Genomic DNA, 12,769 nt, shown 5'->3' on the forward strand with positions numbered 1-12,769 from the left:
GCCAACTTGCAGCATTAGCCAGATTCCTACCACGAATAGCTCACCGATCCCACCATTTTTTAAAAAATCTGAGGAAACAACAGGAGTTCAACTGGACCGAGGAATGTGAAAAAGCCTTTACCGAGCTCAAGGACATACTTTCAGCTCCCCCAATCCTACAAACTCCAGAAATAGGTAAACCACTCTATCTGTACTTATCCATCGCTGACCATGCTATTAGTTCCGTTTTAGTAACAGAAACAGGAAAGCAGCAACACCTGGTATACTTTGTCAGTAAATCGCTACAAAATGCCGAGGTCTGTTACCCAAAAATAGAGAAGCTGGCTCTAGCCCTGGTCATAACAGCCAGACGCCTACGGCACTACTTCCAAAGTCACACCATTGTGGTCCGAACAGAACAACCTTTAAGACAAATACTGGCGAAGCTCGAGCTAGCAGGAAGACTAATCAAATGGTTCATCCAACTGTCAGAATACGACATCCAATACCAATCCAGAGGAGCCCACAAATCCCAAGTACTGGCTGACTTCATTGCAGAACTCACTACAGAAGAACAAGACTCTGAAAAAAAATATATGGATACTATATGTCGATGGCGCCTCAAACAGCAAAGGTTCCGGAGCAGGAATACTCCTCGAGGACAAACATGGAACACAGTTCGAGCAATCCCTACAATTTACCTTTCATGCAAGCAACAACCAAGCAGAGTACGAGGCCCTAATCGCAGGACTTCAACTGGCTCACATAATGGGAATAATACATTTAAATGTCAAATGCGACTCCCTTCTTGTGGTACAACAAGTAACAGGTATTTTCCAGGTAAAAGACCCGTTATTAGAAAAATACAATACTATAGTCAATAACCTCGTAAAAAATTTTCAAAATTTCTACATATCCGATATACCCCGGGAACAAAATGACAGAGCAGATATTCTATCAAAACTAGCAACAACAAGAACTCAAACTACACCACCCATCTTATCTCAACTGACACTAGAAGAACCTAGTGTCATACTAACATCAATCTCGAGTATTTCACAGGAGGATGACTGGAGATCACCATTCATCACTTACTTACGAACAGAAAACATCCCCAGCAACATCCACAATCAAAGAAGGTTCAAACGAAGAGCAAGCTTCTACACAATGCTCGGTACCGACTTATACAAAAGTGGATTCACAAGACCCCTACTAAGATGCCTAAACACAACAGAATCCAAATTGGCAATAGACGAGGTTCATGAAGGAGTCTGTGGCACACACATCGGCAGGCGAAGTCTAGCTTCCAAAATCCTCCGAGCTGGCTACTACTGGCCGACGTTACAACAAGACTGCATGAGTAAAGTCAAACACTGCGATCACTGCCAACGCCATGCGCCCATCATCCACAACCCAGCCGAGCAATTACATACGTTCGAAATATGCTGGCCATTCAACAAATGGGGGCTAGATATCCTCCGCCCATTCCCACCCGCTCCAATCCAGGTTAAATTTTTAATTGTCGCCAAAGATTATTTCACAAAATGGATAGAGGCTACACCATTGGCAAAAATCACTTCTGAAAAAATGATTTCTTTTGTATGGAAAAACATACTATGCCGCTTTGGTATACCTCAATCCATCATCATCGACAATGGTAGACAGTTTATAGATCAGAAGTTCACAAATTTTTTACAAAATTTCAAAATAGTTCAACAGTCCTCTTCTGTCGAACATCCACAAACTAACGGTTTAGCCGAAGCTGCCAATAAGATAATTTTACAGGGACTCAAAAAGAAGGTCGACGACTCAAAAGGAAAATGGGCCGAACTCATCCTTGAGGTACTATGGAGCTATAACACAACCAAACAATCAGCAACAAAAGAAACACCATTCAGGCTAGTCTACGGAAGCGAGGCAATGATACCAATTGAGGTATCCCTACAAAACACCAGAACCACAAACACAAGCGAAAGCGACAATGACCAATGTAAAAGAGCCGAACTTGACCTTATAGAGGAAACTCGGGACACATCCGCGCTATAACAAGCAGCAACAAAACGAGCTATAGCTCGGAAATATAACAAGAAGCTCAGACAAAGAACATTCTCGGAAGGAGACCTCGTACTAAGAAAAATCGAGGACATACGGAAACCACAAGGACATGGCAAATTAAGCGCAAATTGGGAATGACAATTCAAAGTACAGAAAGTCGTCGGCAAAGGCGCATACAAATTACAAAAACTCGACGGAGCTATACTAACAAACACTTGGAATATAGAGTCCCTCAAAATGTACCACAGCTAGTCTATAAGTCGGACATGGTGATGTACTCTTTTTCCTACTACCATATTTTATCCCTAAGGAGGGTTTGCTGGAGAGGTTTTAATGAGGCACACCACCCCGCACTCTTTTCAATCATTTAAAGTGCAAACTACAAAATACAACTGCTCTATTCACATTGTTTCAAATTAACCAAAACCTATCGCAAAACAAATCAAACGCCCAACTAACCAAACTTTTTCAAACCAAAAATGTATAATACAAAGTATACATGCCCAATCAAGCGCAACAAGTACTAAGAATAAGCATTCTGTCCCACAAATCCCATAAATCAAACTTCGCAGAGGCACAAGCACCTGCACCATACTCAAAACCTCTACACGATTTGATTTTCAAATTCAAACAAATAGCAAAACACGCCAATATATTCAAAACACTAAAAAAGACCAACGATCACATATTCGTTTGTCTAAGCAATAAAGCTTACCAGTTCATAACAAAACACCAAAACGATTGTCAGTCAACCAAAATCCATAGCATTAACCATTACAAAACTCAAACATCAAGGTTCTCCACCTCACCCTCATCACCATCATCACCTTCAACCAATTCATTCCCCACTACAACCTTACAAGGATCCATCCCAGAAAGATCAGCGGTAGGAGCAAGGAATTTGGCCTGCTCAACAGCCCTCTCAAACCCGGCTGAGAACATCTCCAAGCCATGATGCTCCTTCTCAGTCTCAGCCTGCTTCTTTTCCACTCCAAGAACTACCAATCTCGCCTCCAAAGATGTATTCTTCTCCTTCAAATCCTTCTCAACCTTTTCACAAGCCGTCAGTTTCTCTTGAAGAACGTTCACTAAGTCAAGAGCATCACAAAGCTTGCTCGATTTATCTACATTCTCCTGCATAAGCTAAGCCAGGAAAGCCCTATCAAAAGAATCTCGAGCATGCTTAAGCTCCTGAGTCCGACCTATACACAACAAACGAACTACAAGAACCTGAATAAACACAAAGACAATCAAAATCAAAAAATAAATCATATATCTAGAAGAGAACCAAAGCGCAAAAACAGCACTTAAACCGATACCTGCAAAAACTGAGCCACGCCAACATCACCGACATCATGCACAACCTTCACATCAGAAGGATTCTGGACATGCTCATCAGCGATAGCAGAATAAGGGAAACACTCTTCCCATATAGAAGACAGGTCTTCACTCCCCCTGAAACCATGCAGAACCCTCTGACTATCAACAAAACGTTTCGCATGTTCCAAGTCGACAGCTTCCTCACCAATGACACCCTCGACCCCACTCGCTTCCCTATCTTTCTTTTCCACCTTCTTCCTCTTATAATTAACTTTCTTCACCGGGGAACCCTGGTTTACCTCGGCTCCCACCTCAGCAGCAACATGACTACTTGAGCCCTGCCTCTCAGCATTCTTTGACCGAAAGAATGCACGCAAACTCGAGGAGGTAACCTTAGGTGCCTTTTCCACTGAAACAATACAACACAAATCAAGATACAAGGAAAAAAACAAAAACAGCAAACCCAAACAACCAAACAAACCATTTTACCTATATACTCAAACAACGCATCCTTATCGAACTCAAGATCAAGCATATCAACAACAGAAAACAGAGAAGACGACGATACATTATTCACCAAAAATTCAACAACCATCTCATTCTCATATTCCATCCTATCCATGCCAAGAATTTTCCTAGGTCTCGGAACCCAATACACGGGAAATTTCTCCAACAAACAATCATCAATATACCACAGAAAATCGTTTTCAGCAACCGCAATCCTCAAAAACATAGACTTAAATCCTTTGAAAGAGGAACGATAGAGACTGAAAATCGCCCGCCCAAGAGCACTAGCTAGGTTCAACCAACAACCTCTGTTTACACCCTTACATTGAAACAAAGCAAAAAATACTTCTAACGACGGTTCCATCTCCAAAACACCCATCAAAATCTCAAACGCCCTAACAAACGCCCAAGAGTTTGAATGAAGTTGCGAGGGAGCACACTTCAATTGCATCAAGACCCCACACTCAAACTCAGAAAATGGAAATCTCACCCCAATTCAACAAACACAGCACTGTACATATAAAAATATTCAAAATCCTAACTCCAGTAACAAACCCGATCGTCAGTATTGCATGGCATAAACCTAAGGCCTATCTCACTACCCTTCCTTACCCAAGACGATGGCAATCCTAACTGGGATACGCTAAGCTCATCATCAAAACTTGAAGTCCAACCCTTTACCGAGTCAGCAACCCACCCATACAAATTAATAGGATCCCACACAAAAATTTTTTCTACAACCTTATCAGTATTCCCACTCAACTCTTTCTTCCTCTTACCCTTAACCCTTTTATCAGTGATCAAACCCTTCCCCTTATCCATCCGGAAAGTAGGAGCAGAAGACGAAAACAAACGAAGAACAAAAACGAACCAGTTCACTAACCTTTCTTGCTCATTCCGGAAAGGATGCGAAGATGAAGAAGACCAAAAGCAGTAAGCCAAGAGTCCATAAATTTTTTACGAGCCCACTAAACCAAACGCCCAGATAAAGAAACCCAAACCCCCAATCAAATCAAAACCGTCGATAATAATTACCAACCACATTCATCAACGACGCTAATTACCAACCCTCCCCACTCCCAACCCACAATTAAAGCTCACGTCCCCCGACATCCCCTCTCCCGAAACAATTAATTTACCGCCTAAAAATTCAACCTTGCCCAACTTTTCAAAACAACCCCCAAAGAGCATACAGGTCGACCTTGGGGGCTACCACTATACTCGGTTCCGAGTTATACATAAAAGCTCGACATGTTATACCTCGGCCTTGAAAAACAGGTCAAGCTTGGGGACTATGATCCGTTACTAAAATCCTGGCCCACAACAACAACAACTTCGGAACCGAGTATAGCTGGCAGAGATAACCACCTCACTCAAAGTCATCACTATCCCAATAAACCCGGGGCAATGGCTAGCACAAATCCCGTCAAACCTGCAACTAAGATACGAATAACAAACATAATCCACGATAACAAACAGATAGAACAACTCTTTCTTATTTAAGCATTGGAGTTCCTTTGCAGGTACCCAACGCTGCCTTTCCAGAAGAAGACAACATTCCACACTCATTACTCCAAAGAAAGACCGTTCAAGCATCAGCCGAACGAGCTATACCTCGGAATCCTCTTATCACACAGGAACAAGTATAAAAAAAATTGTTATTTAAACTATATCTCATTGCTTTTCATTCCTTATTTTTAAAGAATTATTATATCATTCTTATTAAACGTTAAAACCAATCATGGTCTACTCGGTGCCGTCATAACTCATAAAGCCGTGTTGTGGATGGATTATATTAAAAAATAAAATATATTACTGTGAAAAAGTTTATGATATATATTTATATTGATTAAATTAAATGTATTTATTTTATACTATCTAAAAATTATGTTACAAGTTAATTCTAAAATATTAATTGATATATATGTATACACAAGTAGTGTATTGTTACTCTTATAAATTAATTAGCATTAGCAGTATGGTAAAAAAAAAAATTTTCCTTTTAACATAATGTCAGCTTTCCTGCAATTTATTTTTTTAATATTCTGTTTTATTTTTCCAATACTTTGTGATTTACTTTTTCAAGCTTGCAAAAATCTGACATTAATTTCGTATGGCTGGAAAACATTAATTCAAGTAGTAATTAAGAAAAAAAAACTTTATCTATAACAGTTAAATAAGGTTTTAGTCCAAGTAAAACTTATTATTTCTTCTAATTAAAAAGAATCACTATTTTTTAGTTTTTGTAGATTTTTTACTTTTATTTGGATTCGTACAAATTTTAAAATATTTAGTTTACTTTTAATTTCCGTCATTAATTTATTTATTATTAATTAGGTTAGCTAATTGTCAAACAATTATCTGCTTTATAATATTTAAATTATTATACAAAAACACGTAAATAATTTCATATTTAAAATATTCACACAAAAGAAGAATGTCAAAAATTTAAAGAGTAACTAAATATGTGGTATGCAACCATATACTATTATTAAAAACTATTTTATTGTTATTAACTAATTAACTATGGCGTGTATGTGATTGATTGGAACTTATGATTCGTCCGCATCATGAAGTTGATGGGGTTGAAGCTAGTAACTTGTAACTATCAACCACAGTCCACGCATAGATACATCTGAAAATATATTTAGTTGTATTTATAATGATATTGATATTTATTAATTAGATCAGTTTGTAGTTGTAGCATATAGCATTTATATATTGCAAGCGTGTGTACAATACACCACATCCAGTAACCTCTAGAATTAAAGGAATAGAAATAAAGGGAGTTGAATTAAAGGAATAAAAGAAATTGTGATTTTAAAAACGGTAAGGGTGAGTTTGTTTTTGAAAAAAAAAAAAATAAGATAAGACATTAAAAATAAAATATAAAAGATAGAGATATAAAATTTTATGTCTTTATATTTTATTTGATGATAAATTAGAATAAATTTTAAAAATATAATTTATTCTTTTTTTTAAATTTAAGAAGAAAAATATAATAATAAAAATTAAGTTGTGTTATTTGTTAGTGTTTCTGTGTTCTTTTTGTCAGAATTGACACAAAATATACTAATTCAGTATCTCTAAATATAATATCTCTATCTATATCTCATCTGTCAAACATAATTTTATGTCTCTGTGTTCCATCCTTAAAAATAAACGCAGTCTAAGTGCCCTAGTGACGCCCAACATAAAAATTAGGAGAATTTTTTCTATTTTTGTTGAAAGAGTCTAGCAGCAGAAACGACACAAATATCCAACACAAGAACAATATGAAAGCACTCACAACACAATATAGCAGCAACTATAACAAGCAAATATAGCAAGTAAAGCAATAAAAAGAACACACCGAGATTTTAACGTGGAAAACCCCTTAATGTGAGAGGTAAAAACCACGGATCGTCCAAACCAATGAAATAGCTCCACTATAATCAAATGAGAAATAAGAGAGTCTCAAACAAAGCACAAAAACGTGCATATAACCAGCCAAAACATCAAAGCACCAAAGTTCACAAATAAGAAGCAAAAGGATGAAATATACCCAAAAAATAGAACTGCTGTCGAAGCTAATTTCTCCCTCTGCAAACCTCCAATTCAAATCTCCACCGTTCAGAATAAAGAACAAGATGTGAAGAATCTACAGTCTAAATATCACATCAATCCAACGGTGACAAAATGAGAAATTGCCGCTCCAAGATTGCTGCTATATGTAAAAACAAGAAACCTAATTTCTCTCTTGCGAAACCAATTTCTCTTATTGAAAATCTCCAATCAACATCTCCACCGAAAAGAATGAAGAACAAGATAATAGAAATACGCAGTTTAAATTTCAAGCCGATCCAACGGTAAAAAAACTGAGAAACTGCCATTTGAAATTTACTGCTTTGGACAAAAACAAAAATTATGTTTTTCCCCTTCTCTTTTTCTTTGGTAGCTATACTCTCTCTCTCAAAATACCCCCAAAATCTAAATTAGGGTTGTAACACTAATGTATAAGAATACATCCCCAAAATATTGAATTTGGATCTTACAAAAAAAAAAAACTCAACATTTATCTCATTCTAAAAATGTAATAATAATAATAATAATAATAAATTACGATATATTTTAGTTCATTCTCACAATGTGAGAATCCAACGACTATATTATTCATCCATATATAATTGTCTAAAACCTTTTTTGTTTATTCATTAATTAATTTTAACTAACTAAACTAACCTTTATTCTTTACACCTCTCCTCAAACTCACGATTAGTTCTGAGATTACTCTAAGCTTATAATTTAAATAGTTGAATATGACCGCTAAAAATAATTTTTTGAGGATGTATACAATTTTTAAACCTGAAGTATGTAAATTATATGTAATAGTCTCTTATTCATTTTGTTCCTTACCATTTGAATATCCAATTGAAAGTGTTTTATTTTATCGTATAGAATTGGATTGGTAGTTAACATGATTGTGCTCATATTATCATAGAAGATTGTAAGTGATGCTTGAAGACTAATATGCAACTCTTTTAACAAGTTTTGTATCTAGACCATCTCTACTTTACATGCTACTAATGAAATTTTATTTCTGTAAAGAATCTACTAATTATTGTTTGTTTTCTGGAAGATCATGAAATGAGATTAATTAAAAAAAAACACAAAAATTTGACATTGATTTCTCATTTTTTATTGCAGCTCAATCAGAGTCAGAAAAAACTATATAATTTATAATTCCTAAATTTATTACACAAAAACCATGATGTTTTGTTCTTTGGAATACAAAATTGTAATTATCCTTTGTTGTTACTGTTTATACTCTAATTCAAAACATAAAATCGGATCTAATAAAGATTAAAGGCCCAACCAAAAGAGATGGCCTCTACCGTATATCTGACCTCTTTAAGAAGTCGGACACGACAAAAAGAGTCCAGCTCTATTTATCCAAATAAGTAACTGCTTTCCTGAATTTCTCCTACTATTTTTACTTTCACTAAAAAATAGATCTTAACAAACTCTTAAAATAAAGGAAACAGTTATCCACCAATAAAAGTAGAACTAATATAAAAAGTGGTTATTAATTCTATAAATACACTGACACCACTCAAATATATTCACGTTCTAATCTACTAAAAAATCTGTCTAAAATCCTTGCTAACTTAAACATCGAAGACTCTTACAGGTACCACCCCACCTCCTCACAAAGAACTCGGACGACAAAACCTCTACGCAAGAACAAATCAAATACTACCTCAAACCTAAATTAACATTTTAGATAATTCTGGAAACAGCTACTATTTACTTCAATTCCAAAAAATAGTTCTTATGCCCAAATCTTTTAAAGTAAAAACACTAATAAGTTGTTGAATTAATCACGTGTTCTATTTTAAAGAAGTCATTTTTTATGATAATTATATCATCAACATAGCATAGCATATAAATAATTGACTTAGGATCATATTATTTAATAACACAAGAGAGATATCCGAATTGGCATTGTGAAACTAAAACAATAAAGAGTATTACTTAATTTTATAAACCATTATCCTCTAAGTGCTTGTTTTATATCATATATAAAGGCTCCTATTCAATTTACAAACCAAATTGGGTGGACTTTCTTCAAAACAAAGTGGTTGAGACATATAGATATTTTGATGCAAGTCCCTGTTTAAAAAGGCATATTAAAATTGAATTGGCTAATGGTCCAGTTTTTAGAGAGAACAAGAGTTAATTAGGCCAACTCTTGCTCTGTAGTAAAAATCAACGTTTTCAACATGATGAAACTCTTTAGCTACCAAACGTGTTTTGTACCTTTAAATAAATCTCGCTACATTTATATTTTTCATCATAAATATTATTTTAATATTAGTATTTTTAACAATTAACATGTATTTTTTATTTTATTAGTTAAAAAATAGTTTAATTATATAATTAATTAATAATAGTTATATTTTTTATAGAAATATTAAAAAAGTTTAATATACAAATAATATTAATTTTTTGAATTATAAATTGGATGCCGTTAATAAAGTCTAATGTATTAGTTATTTTTTTAGAGTAGACAATACTAATTCTACCTGTGATACTCAATTTAACTAAATTTATTTTGATAGAGTTGACAATTCGATTCGCAATTGGTCAGATTGATGAGAATGAAGCAAATTGAACTGCAGGTAGAGCCAGACATGGATTTAGACATAATCTTATTCGATTTATCCGCACCCTGATATATTATAATATATAGTTAAAAATTATTAAACATGTATAATAAAGTTGATAGAGATCAAAATTAATCACATCTTCTCCTTTTTGTAATTTGAACATATATTTCATTATGATTTTATTAGCTTTAATTTTAACATGAACTTAAATTTATATTTTTTATTTTATTAGTATTTTATAAAATATAAAATAATTAAATATCATGTTTGATTGAAAAAATTTAATTTATTGTGGATAAAATTAAATAGGGTCAAGTATGAAACTTTAGAACGAGAATAAGATTAGAATAAAAAATTTATTAATCTACAAATAATATAAAATTAAATTAAATTTTAAAGAGAATCTAAAACTACAACTACAATTAGAATAAAATCTAAATCTTACTCTATTTTACGTACTCGTTACTAGCCCTACATTCGTTAGCTTACCTACTTCATTTTTTTTGTTACTATTAGGGAATGAAATAAATCCAAGAATACAGAAAAGAAACAAAGTTAGTTTGATCAGTGTAAAAAAAAATTGAGTAAAAAATCACAATATATTTCTCATTTGTGTATTAGGACGTCAAGTCATGGAACTCGTGTATAATTGTACTATTATATTTGAAATTTGAGAAAAGGACAAATTAATCTTTGATATTTTGTCTTATGAATATTTAAATTTTAAAAATAAAAAAATGCATTTAATATTTTTATTTTTTCAAAATTTAAACACTTAAATTTTTTTGTTCATATGTAGGGATGATAATATCATTTAAATTCGTGGATATTTATCCGTCTTTATCCGTTTGGGGCGGTAATTATCCATCTTGCATTAGGACAGGTTTTTAGCAAGCGAGTTTTTGGGAGGAGTGGGGTGGAGTCAGGTTTAGGTAATATCCATCTTTATTCGTCCTACTATATATATGTAAAATAATTAGTAAATGATTAATAATATTATATCATATTTAAATTTTTACTTTAATTTATGTTATGTATGTGATAATAATTATATAAACTTTGAAATTTAATTTTATTTATTGGATTTTAATAATTATAGGGATAGATAGGGGCGGGGCAGATACCCGCAGGAGCGGGTTAGGGTTCAACATTTGACTACTCGCGGGTAGAAGTGGAACGGGTTCTATGCGAATTATTGTACGGCGAGACAGGGTCGAGTAGAGCAAAAATCCGCCCCTATCCGCCCCGTTGCCACCCCTATTCATATGAGACTGTAAAAAAATATTTGACCTAGACGTTGTTCTGTAAAAATGATCGTTACGACATCCTAATGGATAATATAAAAAAAGTTTAGAGACAAAAAAGTTTTAATATTTTTTTTGGAAAAAAGACAGATAAGCCACTGACTTTTTAAATTTTTGACAAATACATTCTTGACAAAATTTAAATACAAAAAGGTCCCTGACTTTGACAAACGGAGGACAATTTAGTCCTTCCGTCTATTTGCCTCTCATACACCAAACGGAACTGGCTGACGTGACTGGAACGGTGTCCAGGTGTCCGTTAGGTGCCATGCTGGAAAGGGAATAAAGTTCGAAGGACAAATAAGTCATTGACGTCATTTTGCAAATAAAGTTCGAAGGACAAATAGGTCCTTGAGAATTTAGTTCATTATACTTCTATTATGCTTCTATTATGAGAATTTAGTTTATAAAATTATGCTTTTATTAGTGTATTTGTGTATTATATTAGAACTAGTATTTTTATCCATAATAACATTACGAGAATAATTTTTTTTAAAAATTATAGTTCCTGGCTAAGAAGACCAAGATATCTGCAGATAAAAAATTAAATAATAAGATTTTTAGTTATTATTTTTATATAAAAAAGTTTAATTTTTTATTAATAATTAATTTTAACATTCGTTATCTAAAATTTAAAAGCTATTAATGTGTATACTTTTATATTTAAAATATTTTAATTGTAAAAAGATTTCGGATAACATATTTTGATTTATCAAATTACTAATATAAAATATAATTATATATACAGTAAAAATAGTAGAGATAAATAGAAAAATAGAGAGAGATAGGTGAAATAATTTAGGAAAGGAGTTTATTAATTTTAAAAAATATATTTTCTCTCAATTTTAATAAGAGTGTCATGTGACACATTTGATTATTAAATTAGATAGTAATATATGATACATAATATAGGTATATTTCATTTAGATAGTAATATATGATACATATAGAAGCATAGTGAACTAAATTCTCAAGGACCTATTTGTCCTTTGAACTTTATTTGCAAAATGACATCAAGGACTTATTTGTCCTTCGAACTTTATTCCCCTTCTAGCATGACACCATAACGGACACCTGGACACCATTTCAGCCACATCAGCCAGTTCCGTTTGGTGTATGAAAGACAAATAGACGAAAAAACTAAATTGCTTTCTATTTGTTAAAGTTAAAAAATTTTTTATATTTAAATTTTGTCAAAAATATATTTATAAAAAATTTAAAAAGTCACAACTTATCTATTTTTTTATTTTTTTTTATCAATAAATAGAATCGAATGGACTGATCTGACCCAAAACACAGTTAAAACAAACACCTCGTTCGAATATTAGTGTGCCTTCTCTCCCTCTCTTTGGAGCAATGTAGAAAGAAAATAAGAAAAATTTGCTAATCTTAAAATAGTGTAATATTAGAGTTTTTTTTTGTCTTTAAAACTTTTTTTACACCGTCTATGTAAGA

The sequence above is a fragment of the Arachis duranensis genome, chromosome 2 (genome assembly GCF_000817695.3).
Source record: "Arachis duranensis cultivar V14167 chromosome 2, aradu.V14167.gnm2.J7QH, whole genome shotgun sequence".
In the NCBI taxonomy this organism is placed as follows: domain Eukaryota; kingdom Viridiplantae; phylum Streptophyta; class Magnoliopsida; order Fabales; family Fabaceae; genus Arachis; species Arachis duranensis.